The 13172-nt window shown below is 42.4% G+C and overlaps 1 non-coding gene across 1 annotated transcript; it reads left to right on the top strand.

The window, feature by feature from the left end:
* Positions 1-7193: 7193 nt before the first annotated feature.
* TRNAG-CCC lies at positions 7194-7267 on the top strand. The gene has a single exon. It is a non-coding gene; the product is annotated as a tRNA-Gly (tRNA).
* Positions 7268-13172: the final 5905 nt, after the last annotated feature.

Genomic DNA, 13172 nt, shown 5'->3' with positions numbered 1-13172 from the left:
ACAAAACAGAAGGAGACTCATAGACTTAGAGAATGAACTTATAGTTACCAGGGGGCAAGCAGGGGGAAGGAAGAGTTAGGGAGTTTGGGACTGACCTGTACACACTGCTGTATTTAAAATAGATAACAGAAAAAAAATAAATAAATAAATAAAATAGATAACAGACAAGGATCTACTGTAAAAACAAAATAAACATATATGTTTTTTAAAAAGAAATTACAATACAGTATAATAAGGGCAAAGAGGTAAACCCAAACGGCTATGAGAACACTTAGGGGGAAAGTCTAACCCAGTTTTAGGGTTCCAAGGAAGTCTTTTTGTGGGAAGTGATATCTCAGCAATATTCAATGCGAATTATTATCTCTGGAGTTACCTATTAGCCTCAGAGTTTGTGGAAGACAGAATATGGCCCCCATTTCTTAACAAACTAAAAATAGAACCACCACATGTCTCAGTAATCCCACTCCTGGGCATATCCTGGAGAAAGTCGTGATTCAAAAAGATGTATGTACCCCAGCGTTCATTGCGGCACCATTTACAATAGCCAAAACACGGAAGCACCCTAAATGTCCACTGATGAAGGAAAGAGTAAACATATACTACATATATACAATGGAATACTACTTAGGTGTAAGAAGGAATGAAATCGTGCCGTTTGCAGAGACATGGATGGATCTACGGACTGTATATAAAGTGAAGTAAGTCAGAAAGAGAAAAACAAATACCATATATTCATGCATATGTGTGCAATCCAGGACAATGGTGTAGATGATCTTATTTGTAGAGCAGAAGTAGAGACACAGACGTAGAGGGCATATGTACGGATACCAAGGGTGAAAGGACAGGATGAGAGGAACCAGGAGATTGGGATTGATATATATATACACTATTGATACTGTGTATAAAATAGATAGGACCTTCCCTGGTGGCTCAGTGATAAGGAATCTGCCTACCAATGCAGGAGACTCGGGTTTGATCCTTGAGTCAGGAAGATCCCCCAGAGAAGGAAATGGCAACTCACTCTAGTAGTCTTGCCTGGAAAATCCCATGGACAGAGGAACCTGGTGGGCTATAGTCCCTGGTGTCACAAAAGAGCTGGACACGACTTAGCAACTAAACAACAACAAAATGGATAACTCAGTTCAGTTGAGTTGCTCAATCGTGTCCAACTCTTTGCAACCCCATGGTCTGCGGCAGCCAGGCCTCCCTGTCCATCACGAACTCCTGAAGCTTACTCAAACTCATGTGCATTGAGTCAGTGATGCCATCCAACCATCTCATGCTCGGTTGTCCCCTTCTCCTCCCGCCTTCAATCTTTCCCAGCATCAGGGTCTTTTCCAATGAGTCAGTTCTTTGCATCAGGTGGCCAAAGTATTGGAGTTTCAGCTTCAGGATCAGTCCTTTCGATGAATATTAAGGACTGATTTCCTTTAGGATTGACTGGTTGGATAACTAATGAGAGCCTATTTTATAGCACAGGGAACTCTACTCAGTGATCTGTGGTGGCCTAAATGGGAAGGAAATCCAAGGAATAGGGGGGTATATGTATACATATGGCTGATTCATTTTGCTGTAAAGCAGAAACTGTTAACATAACATTGTGAAGCAACTATCAGTTCAGTTCAGTCGCTCAGTCGTGTCCGACTCTTTGTGACCCCATGAATTGCAGCACACCAGGCCTCCCTGTCCATTACCAACTCCCGGAGTTCACTCAGACTCACGTCCATCGAGTCTGTGATGCCATCCAGCCATCACATCCTCTGTCATCCCCTTCTCCTCCTGCCCCCAATCCCTCCCAGCATCAGAGTCTTTTCCAATGAGTCAACTCTTCGCATGAGGTGGCTAAAGTACTGGAGTTTCAGCTTTAGCATCATTCCTTCCAAAGAAATCCCAGGGTTGATCTCCTTCAGAATGGACTGGTTGGATCTCCTTGCAGTCCAAGAGACTCTCAAGAGTCTTCTCCAACACCACAGTTCAAAAGCATCAATTCTTCAGTGCTCAGCTTTCTTCACAGTCCAACTCTCACATCCATACATGACCACTGGAAAAACCATAGCCTTGACTAGACAGACCTATACTCCAATAAAAATAAACAAAAGAACACTGGCCCCCAAAGATGGCCACATCTTAATCCTTAGAACCTATGAATATGTTGTCTTATATGGCAACAACAACAAAAGAAAAACTTTGCTGATGTGATTATATTAAAAATATTGAGACAGGAGATTATTTGGAATCGTCTGGGTAGGCCTGATGTAAGAACATCCCTTATAAGAGGGAGGGAGAAGGTCAAAGTCAGTTGTGGGAGATGTACTGATAGAACCAAGAGGTTGAAATGAGGAGAGGCAGAGGCCACAGGAAATACAGGAGGCCTCTAGATGCTGAAACAAGTAAGGAAACAGAACCTCCTGGAGAGCCTTCTAAAGGAAACTGTGCTGCTCACACTTGGCTTTAATCAGTAAGACTCATTTTGGACTTGTTCTAGAGCTGTAATCACATACCTTGGTGCAGTCTTAAGCCACTAGGTTTGTAGTAACTTGTCACAGCAGCAATAGAAAACTAATATAGATTTTAAGTAATAACTTCGCCAGCATCACAAATTTGGCTGAAGCAAGGATTAAAACCAAGAGTGAATATTCCAAAGCCTGGATGGTCTTCCCCCCAAATTTATAATACCTCTTAAGAAACTCCTTGGGTAATCTGCTCAATATGTTTCTTTTTTTTATTGGCGTATAATTGCTTTACAATATTGTATTGGATTCTCCTGTATAATGAAGCGAATCAGCTATTGTTGTTGGTTGTTCAGTTGCTCAGTCGTGTCTGACTCTGCAACCCCATGAGCTGTAGCACGCCAGGCTTCCCTGTCCTTCACCATCTTCTTGAGTTTGCTCAGACTCCTGTCTATTGAGTTGGTGGTGCTATCTAATCATCTCATTCTCTGCTGCCCCTTCTCCTCTTGCCCACAATCTTTCCCAGCATTAGAGTCTTTTCCAATGAGTTAGCTTTTTGCATCAGGTGGTCAAAGTATTAGAGCTTCAGCTTTATTATCAGTCCTTTCAATGAACATTCAGTGTTGATTTCCTTTAGGATTGACTGGTTTGATCTCCTTGCTGTCCAAAGAACTTCCAATAATCTTCTCCATCACCACCGTTCAAAAGCATCAGTTCTTCAGCGCTCAGCCTTCTTTACGGTCCAACTCTCACATCCGTACATGACTCCTTGAAAATCCATAGCTTTGACTATATGGACTTTTGTCAGTAAAGTGATATCTCTGCTTTTTAATGTGTTGTCTAGATTTGTCATAGCTTTTTTCCCAAGGAGCAAGCATCTTTTAATTTCATAGCTGCAGTCACTGTCTGCAGTGATTTTGGAGCCCAAGAAAATAAAATCTGTCACTATTTTCACTTTTTCCCCATCTATTTGTCATGAAGTGATGGGACTTCATGCCCATGATCTGAGTTTTCTGAATGTTGAGTTTCAAGCCAGCTTTTTCACTCTCCTCTTCCACCTTTAGTTTCTCTTCGATTTCTCCCATTAGAGTGGTATTCATCTGCATATCTGAGGTTACGGATACTTCTCCCAGCAATCTTGATTCCAGCTGGTGATTCATACAGCCCAGCATTTCACATGATATACTCTGCATATACATTAAATAAGGAGGGTGACAAAATACAGCCTTGATACTCCTTGACGTACTCCTTTCCCAATTCTGAACCAGTCTATTGTTCCATGTTGGTTCTGTTTCTTCTTGGCCTGCATGCAGGTTTCTCAGGAGACAGGTAAGGTGGTCTGGTATTCCCATCTCTTTAAGAATTTTCCACACTTTTCTGTCTTCAACTATATATATACATACACCCCCTCGCTCCTAAACCTTCCTCCCACCCTCCACTAGGCCATCAGAGTCTTCTCAGTATATTTGAAGAGCTTGTCTGCCAGCCTCCTTCCCTTCTCTCTTGCCTAAGGCACAAGTTTGTACTTATGAAGACAGTACATGGTATCTGGTGCTAACGTGCTGGAATGCCAAACAGAGGACATCTGTGGATTGGTACATTGTTTTCTGAATAGCATAGTAGAAAGAGAACTGGATGGATGATAAGAGATTTAGACTCTAGTTCGAATGCTGTAACCAGCTCTGGCACTTGAGCAAACCCCTTCACATTTCTGGGTTTCCTAGGTGAGGTGCTAGCTGTAAAGAATCCACCTGCCAATGCAGGAGAATAAAGAGAGGTGGGTTTGATCCCTGGGTCAAGAAGATCCCCTGGAAGAGGGCATGGCAACCCACTCCAGTATTCTTGCTTGGAAAATCCCATGGACAGAGGAGCCTGACGGGCTACAGTCCATGGAGTTGCAGAGTCAGACACGACTAAAGCAACTTAGCACACATGCATGCTTCATATTTCTGGGCTTCATTTTGCTCATCTGCACAACAAGACCTTGAGCGAGATGGTTTTCCATGTTGCTCTAGTTTTAACCTCCTACAGTTTCTAAAGACTTCCAGGACATCCTATCCCTCCTCCTCAGCACACACACTTTGAAGCCAGTAAGCCCCCAGTGGGAGCTCAATTTTAGCAGCTTGGATACCAGTTCATTTGTTATTTAATCAAGGAAATGGAAAGAATCCTCTCCTCTCTCAAAGAGGCCAGTGTTAGCAGAGATCATCTGAAATACCCTAAGTTTCAGAAACTCTGAATATCAAGCTGAAAGGTTAATTAGCAACTGGCAAAGTGGAAGACAGTGATCTTGGTTTGTAAATTCTGTCATTGCACATCACGTATTACATGAATAGTTCTAGAGGTACAGCAGTTCTAGCTCATTCTAGGAATGGTTATACTCCATGCTAGCTGGTGCCCCAGAGACTGAAAGGAGAGCCTGAAATAAGATCTGGATCTTTGGCAAGTGATCTTAGAGGCCTTGGTACCAAACAGTCAGGTCTGTCTCAGATTATGTGTTCAAACTAAATGCTAATTTGTTAACCCAGAGCGATTCTGAGGCTTTAACACTGCTGGAGTGATACCCTGTGGGTTTCAAGCAACCTTAACACTTGGCATGTCACAGCTTTGGATCTTGGATGCATGGAAACTGCAGCACAAATTTCTCTTGACCCTTCTGTGCTGGTCTTGGTACAATTCTATGAAACCTGTTGATGCTGCCCAAGTTGCTTCCTCCTCGCTTCCTCCTCACTCCTCTGCTTTCTGCCTGGGAATGCCTGGGAAGACTTAGGCAACATACTGACTATTAACCCAACCAATCAACAAGTAATAAACAATCCAACAGCCTTAAAATTCTTTTCCTTCTTGACCTTTCTGTACAGAGCTTGATGTAATCATCACTCTCTTCTAGAACATGTTTCCATCTTCTTCTAAGATGCTTTCCTCTTTCCACTCCCCTTCTCTGCTGCTCCTGCTTCATCTCCGCCTCTGTCTTCCTCCCTTGGCTGCTCATGTTAGTCTTCCTTTCCTATCCTTGATTTTCAATTCTTTCCTCTGCATGTCACCTCCCTTGATAACCTCATCCAATCACAGCGCTTGATTAGCATCCTAAAACGGACGGTTCTGGAGTTGACAGAGAGCTCGGAACCTCTCTTGAGCCCCAGGTTCCACAGTACTGAGGTGCTGAGGTCACAGACCCCAGGCTGGATCTCATTTCTGATACCCAGAAAAGCTGTGTGAATGTGGACAGGTGACTTGAGCCTCAGTCTCCTTATCTGTACAATGGGAGAATCACACAATGGATCTCAGATGTTGCAGTAAGCACAAAAGAAGTAAATGCTGTAAAGTGATTGGCACCTAGGTATCACAACCCATGCTATCTGTAACCCTTATTTGAATAATTGAGTTTTTTCCCAGGGCAGAAAAAATAAATATTTAATATCTTTCAGGTAGATATATTCATCTGATTGGGAAAAAAATTTGAAATGTGTTCAGTACCCACATGTATTAAAGTGAAGAAGAATATAGAAGGCAATTGATATTTAAGCCAAACAAAACTGAGCAAGTAAGGCCATAGTGGTCACAACAATGCTGATACATTTTGGTCAAGGTGGATCCTGCGTCAGAGCTCTAGGTGTGAATGATTGAGCTTTATATATACATATTTTAATCTATGTATTTTGGGGTGTGCTGGCTCTTTGTTGCTGTGTGGGTTTTTCTCTAGGTGCAGAGAGCAGGGATTCCTCTTCGTTGCAGTTCTCGGACTTCTCACTGCAGTGGCTTCTTTTGTTGCAGAGCGTGGCCTCAGCAGTTGCGATTCCTGGCCTCCAGAGCACAGGCTCAACAGTTGTGGCTCATGGGCTTAGTTGCCTTATATTCTCTTCTTTACTCTAGTACATGTGGGATCTTCTCAGATCTGGGATCAATCTGTATCTCCTGCATCGGCAGGCAGATTCTTTATTGCTGAGCCACCAGGGAAGCCCAGTAATTGAGCTTTTTAACTTGCATACTTTGTTAGCAGATCCAATGGACACCTCTCCTCCCTGAAAAATGAAACACTTCACGCAACCCCTCCGATAGTTCCTATTTCTGTGAATGGTGTCACCTGACTTCCAATTTTCTAGTCCCATGAGTTTGAACTCAACTTTGTCTCTCTTTTTGGTCGCTATATGTGATGAACAGGACTTCCCTGGTGGCTCAGTGGTAAAGAATTCACCTGTCATTGCAGGAGATACAGGTTCAATCCCTGAGCCAGGAAGATCCCCTGGAGAAGGAAATGGCAACCCACTCCAGCCTTCTTGCCTGGAAAATCCTATGGACAGAGGAGCCTGGTGGGCTACAGTCCATTGCAAAAGAGTTGGAAATGACTTAGCGAGTAAACAACAACATCTGATGAATGGCCAGATCCTTCCTCTCAGTTCAAAACTGACTCTTCTTCTCCATTCCTGTCCCCAGCAGTCACTGCTCCCTAACAAATCTCCCTTAGTCTCAGATTTTTGTGCCTCCAATCCATGCATGTTTATCTTGGCCCAGAGTTGTAATTTCATGCTCTCCTGGTCTTAAACATACTTCCAGTGACTCATCCTTCTTGTTGAATGAAAGCCAATTCCTCAGGGTAACACTCAAGTTGGTACAAAGCAGGGCTGAGACTTGGTGCAGGGCATGTGTGTGAGCGGGACAGGACTAACCTTGTGATGCTGGACAGGCATCAGCTTGGGGAAAAGAGGAGTCACTCACTTATTCTAAGTGGCAGAGTCGGAGGACTTCCCTGTGGTCCAGAGGTTAAGATTCTGCACTCCCAATGCAGGGGTCCCAGGTTCAATCCCTGGCCAGGGAACTAGATCCCACATGCCACCACTAAAGACCTTGCGTGCTACAACTAAGACCCAGAGCAGTCAAATAATTTTTTTTAAGTGGCAGAGAGTCTATGTATAAACAGAATACATAACTGTAGCCTGCAGAGCAACAAATATAAAAAATCATATGGGTATGAATAACATTCAATCATAGATATTTATCACACATCTACTACATATCAGACAGGATGGCTGGGTGTTGGGAATGTAGCAGTGAAGAGCTCTGCTCTCAGAAATTTACAGGTGGAGAGGGAGCTGGGGAAATCCACAGGCCGTCATAACACAGCATGGAAAATGCTGAGAGCTTCCACGGGACTATATAGGAGCGGCTCCCATCCAGGTGGAGGGAGGTGGGGAATGAGAAAACCTCTAGGAGGAAAGGACATCTTAGTGGAGACACACGTGCTAGACTCATTCAGCCAGGTGAGGGTGGAGAGGTAAGGGCAGGAGGGACTGTTTCACGATGGGGTCTTGTGGGCCCACCTAATGACAGAGACCCTTGGTGGCTTTAGGCCAGAGGACTGAGGCTTAGCTGGGGCCAGAAGTCAGGGGTGTTGAGAGAAGAGACTAAGGAGGTGAGCAGGGGCTGGATTAGGAAGAACTTATTTTGGGGGCCACACCTAAAGAGTATGGGATCTTAATTCCTCAACCAAGAATTGAACCCACATCCCCCTTTCACTGGGAGCATGGAGTCTTAACCACTAGACCACCAGGGAAGTCCAGAAGAACTTTCTTTGCCGTGATAAAAGGGTTGGATTTTTTCGTAAGGATAAACAGGAACGACTGACAAGTTTTAAGTATGTGCTCATCAGATTTTCTTCATTATCAGAAACTGAGAAAAAGGCCAAGATGTTAGCTGGGGATAAATATCCCAATCATTAGAACTCAAAACAATTTCAATAAGAGGTGTACCTTGGAGATACTGTGGGTTTAGTTCCAGACCATCGCAATAAAGCAATTCACATGCACATGAATTTTTTGGTTTCCCAGTGAATATATAAGTTATGCTTACACTATAGTCTATTGTGTATGATAGCATCATATCTAAAAAATGTGCATGTTTTAATTTAAAAAATACTTTATTGCTAAAAAGTGTGGGCCATTATCTGAACCTTCAGTGAGTCGTAGCAGTACCAAAGATCACTGATCACAGATCATCATAACAGTGAGAATAATCATGAAAAAGCTTTGCGAGAATTATCAATATGTGACCCAGAAACAGGAAGTGAGCAAAATGGCAGCGATAGGCTTGCTTGATGCAAGCTTGCCCCAAACCTTCAATTTGTAAGAAACACAGTATCTGCAAAGCACAATAAAGCAGAAGGCAATAAAATAAGATCTGCCTGTACTTAGGTTTCAATATCTGGCACAAATTCAATTTTAAGACCTCAATTGTAGTTGGTTCTTTACCTCTGACCCTTGAAGTTTATAAGTAACAAGGGAAGTCATCAACTGATTTATGTGCTGTTGTCAAGATAAATATTTATTAGGATTGCAATTTAGGCTGTCAGAGTCAGAAAAGAATCCAGATGGGATTAGCTTAAAAATAAAGATGTTAGTGCACAACATGATGGGTTCTGATTTTTTTTTTTTTTTCTGATTTTCATGTCTTGATTTAGCAGCGTCTGTCTTCTGCAGCACTGAGTAACTGCAGAATAACCCAAAGTGGAGACACAATACCTGGATGGGCACTGAGGGGGCCAATCCCAAAATGCCACTTCTCAGGGAGACGAGGCTGTGGTAGGTGCTGCAGGAAAAGCCCAAAGCAGGTTTACCAGGAGAGAAAAGAGAATGGGGTGGCGAGGTCAGGCTTCATAGGAGGGGACTTGGCACCATTATGTTAATGGACATTGGCCTTTTTAGCCTAATTTTGAAACACAGAGATATAATCTTCCCTCCAGGTCCAGACTCAAAGACCTCCTTAACAGACCTTGGTCCTAGGAAGCATATATCATTAGGAAAAAAAAAATCTGTCTTAAAGGCTTAGTCATCACAGAGCTACTGTAGCATACCTCCATAGCTCTGGAAAAAGGAATTAGTCACAGAGTGGAGGTGACTTAGATTTGATTATTTCCCATGATAAAGGTTGAATAAGTGGTTCCCCAAACCTCATGTATTTTTGAAAATCATTGAAAATTTCTTCATCACCTTTAGCCTACAATAACTGGTGTCACCAATCTTGGGGACATCTCTGGACTTTAAGTTAATGCTATAGAATGTACTTACATTTCAGAAAGCCATGGCATTTTTGTTCCATCTGTGTAACAGTGAGATTTCATGTACAAGCACTATTGTACAGTGCAGACTCAGTGAGAGACCTGCTTCAGTTCATCATTTGGAACCACCATTTATCTACTGTGTGACTTTGAATAAGTTACTTAACCTCTCTGTTGGGGAGCCGCTGGCTAAAATGGGGATAAAAATTATCTAAATGGGGATTAAAGATATCTACATTATAGATCTGTTGTGAGGATTAAAAGAGAAAATTCAGGGATTTCTCTGGTGGCACAGTGGTTAAGATTCCATGCTTCCACTGCTGGGAGTGTGAGTTCGATCCCTGGTTGGGCAACTAAGATCCCACATTCAGCGTGGCTAAAACAAAAAAAAAGTAAAAGAAAGAGAGGGAGAGAATTCATGTAAAGTACTTAGCACAGAAAAATCATTTCAGAAACTGTTTTTTTGTTAATAGATTTCTGTTATTCTGTTGGAATGAACTCATTATGGGGAAAAGAGGTCACACAGACAAACAGCACTGTAAATGTTATCATTATCACCGTCCCATTCACACCTCCAAATAGTCTTGTTTGCTTGTTACCTTACTGATGGTGTCGGTTATGACACTGGCTGAATAATGTCAACCTATTAATAATATTTTACTTCTTCTGGGGGAATTTGTGTTTCTTCTATGATTCCTGGTGGCTCAGACCATGAAGAATCCGCCTGCAATGTGGGAGACCTGGGTTCGATCCCTGGACTGGGAAGATCCCTTAGAGAAGGGAATGGCAACCCACCCCAGTATTCTTGCCTGGAGAATCCCAAGGACAGAGGAGTCTGGTAGGCTATAGTCCATGGAGTCACAAAGAGTTGGACAGGACTGAGTGGCTAACACTTTTCCACTATAATTTACCTGCTCTTGGCATCTGTTCACTTTTCAGTTGGGACAAGTCACCTTTTCTCCTTAATCTCAATTGAAATCTACCTGCACACATTCACCTCACAGCTGTGTCAAGGCTCAGACCTTGAGAAAACGAAGCAGCCCTGGCTTAGCTCTGCACTGAAACATGTAAGGTTTCACAAGCCCCTTTACAGTTTGCTCATCATCCTCTCACAGACTTTCTTTCTATTGCATCAGTTCTTCCACAAGAACACTTAACACTTTTTTTCTTTCTCTTAGTCATTTTGCCACTTCCTGTTTTCCCTAAATACTTAGTCTCCCCTCCCCCACCAAAGAGACAATGACCAGGAGATTTTGTACAAAAGCCACTATGGATCCCAGAGGGAAAACTGAAAGCAAAGGAAAAACTGCACTCTACTTACTCTGGTATCTTCTGCAACATGGTTGCAAATTGTAAGTACTTAGCCAATCATTTACCGTCTATTGGGCACTCACATGTGTCAGGCAAGGGGCTGGCACCTGTCCAAGATGGAAGGCTATGGAAGGCTCAAGGATCTTAAACCAAATACAAGACCCTGAAGGATCTTCCAAGGTAATAGAAATAAAAACAAAAATAAACAAATGGGACCTAATCAATCTTATAAGCTTTTACCCAACTAAGGAAACCATAAAAAAATGAAAAGACAACCTACAAAATGGGAGAAAATATTTTGCAAATTATGTGACCAACAAGGGCTTACTTTCCAAAATATAGAAGAGCTCATTTAAGTTGCTGACAAAAAAAAATCCAATTGAAAAATGAGCAGAAGGCCTAAGTAGACATTTCTCCAAAGAAGAAATACAAATGACCAGGAGGCACATGAAAAGATGCTCAGCATCACTAATTATTCAGTTCAGTTCAGTCTCTCAGTCGAGTCCAGCTCTTTGTGACTCCATGGACTGCAGCACACCAGGCTTCCCTGTCCCTCACTAATTATTAAAGAAATGCAAATCAAATCTGTAAAGAAGTACCACCTGTCACCGGTCAGAATGGCCACTATTAAAAAGTCTACAAATAACAAATGCTGGATGGTATATGGGGAAAAGGGAAACTTCCGACACTTGGTGGGAATGTAAGTCGGTGCAGACACTGTGGAAAAACTGTATGGAGGCTCCTCAAAAAACTAAAAATAGAGAAAACATATGATCCAACAATCTTATTCCTAGGTATACAGCCAGACAGAACTGTAATTCAAAAAGACACACGCATCTCTATGTTCATAGCAGCACTATTCACAAAGCCAAGACATGGAATCAACCTAAATGTCTGTTGAGAAATGAATGGATAAAGAAGGTGTGGTACATATATACAATGTGGTACATATATACTACTCAGCCATAAAAAAGAATGAAATAATGTCATTTGCAGCAACATGGATGCAACTAGAGATTAGCATCCTAAAGTGAAGTCAGAAGAAGGACAAACACTATATGACATCACTTATGTGCGGAATCTAAAACGTGTCACAAATGAACCTATCTGTGAAACAGAAACAGAGTCGCAGACACAGAGAACAGACTGTTGGTTGCCAAGGGAGGGGGTGTGAGGGGTGGACTGGGAGGTTGGCGTTAGCAAATGTAAGCTTTTTTATATATAGGATGGATAAACAACAAGGTCCTGCTATATAGCACAGGGAACTATTGCCGGGGTCCAGCCCCAGTGGATCCAGGGTAACTCGAAGCGGGGACAGAGTTGGCAAGAAAAATCTTACTTAGAAATATAAAGAGAGATTAGGAAGAATAGTGTAGTAGGAAAATTAGTGGAGAAAAGAGGCTGAATAACTTGGTTTACGTGGAAAACCAATAAAGTTCCAAGACAATGAACTTGCACTGTCTACGCAGGCCACCGGCGCCCACTTGAATAGTGGAGGGTTCCCCGCCTTGGGCTCCCTCTCGCATGGGTCTTAGAAGCCAGGGCAAATAAGTAGACACGGTGAGCCACCACGCTCCAGATGGGAATTCAGCCAGAAAAGGGAGAAAAGAACGACATGGGGGAGCCAAGCATCGGTGCCAGACCCAAGACCCACAACTTTATTTTCAAAAGTAGCTTATATACCCCAAGTTGTACATAAAAAAATAATGGAATATGCAGAGTTATGCGGGGGCAGCAGTCCTGACCCTTATTGAGACCAGGCTTTCTTTTTGCATACCTTCCCGTATACAAAAGGTCTCAGGTGGTTTACATTATCTTCTGGCCAAGAGGCCTGTTAACATTTTTATGGCTCTCTTCCTAGATAAATGTCTATCAACCAGAAAACTCTTTTTCCCATGAAGTGTTTTTTCTTTAATTTGCATCACCCTCAAAGTACTAAATAAAGTTACACTCCTGTAGAGCAAAGGTGCAGTGGGTTATAACAAAGAAAGTACTTAACTCAAAGATCTAATGTTGCTAATACCAGGGCTACTACCTGTTTTTTCTATATACCAACTATATCTACAGATAAAGGATATGAAAATTTGGCAGCAAGTATTGGCTCAACAAATGAAACCCTTAATCAGTCCTATTCTAAATGATTTTGATTCCTCGGAAGCCCCTACATTCCTAGGATGTTTTAAGCTTCCTGTGCCTCTCGCGGTCAGGAGGCCGCAAACAATCACATGTGCAGCTGTAAGAGTCTGGCAGGCAGGCTAGAAAGCCATCAGAGGGGTTTTTGGATTGAAACACTCTTATTATGCCCAGGAGACTTATTATCTAAAAGCTCTAAATTAACTTTTTCCAGAAAAAGGTGGGGG

This window comes from Oryx dammah, unplaced genomic scaffold (genome assembly GCF_014754425.2).
Source record: "Oryx dammah isolate SB20612 unplaced genomic scaffold, SCBI_Odam_1.1 HiC_scaffold_6, whole genome shotgun sequence".
In the NCBI taxonomy this organism is placed as follows: Eukaryota; Metazoa; Chordata; class Mammalia; order Artiodactyla; family Bovidae; genus Oryx; species Oryx dammah.
Note: the sequence above shows the minus strand (reverse complement) of the source record. Positions and strands in the feature narration are given on the sequence as shown.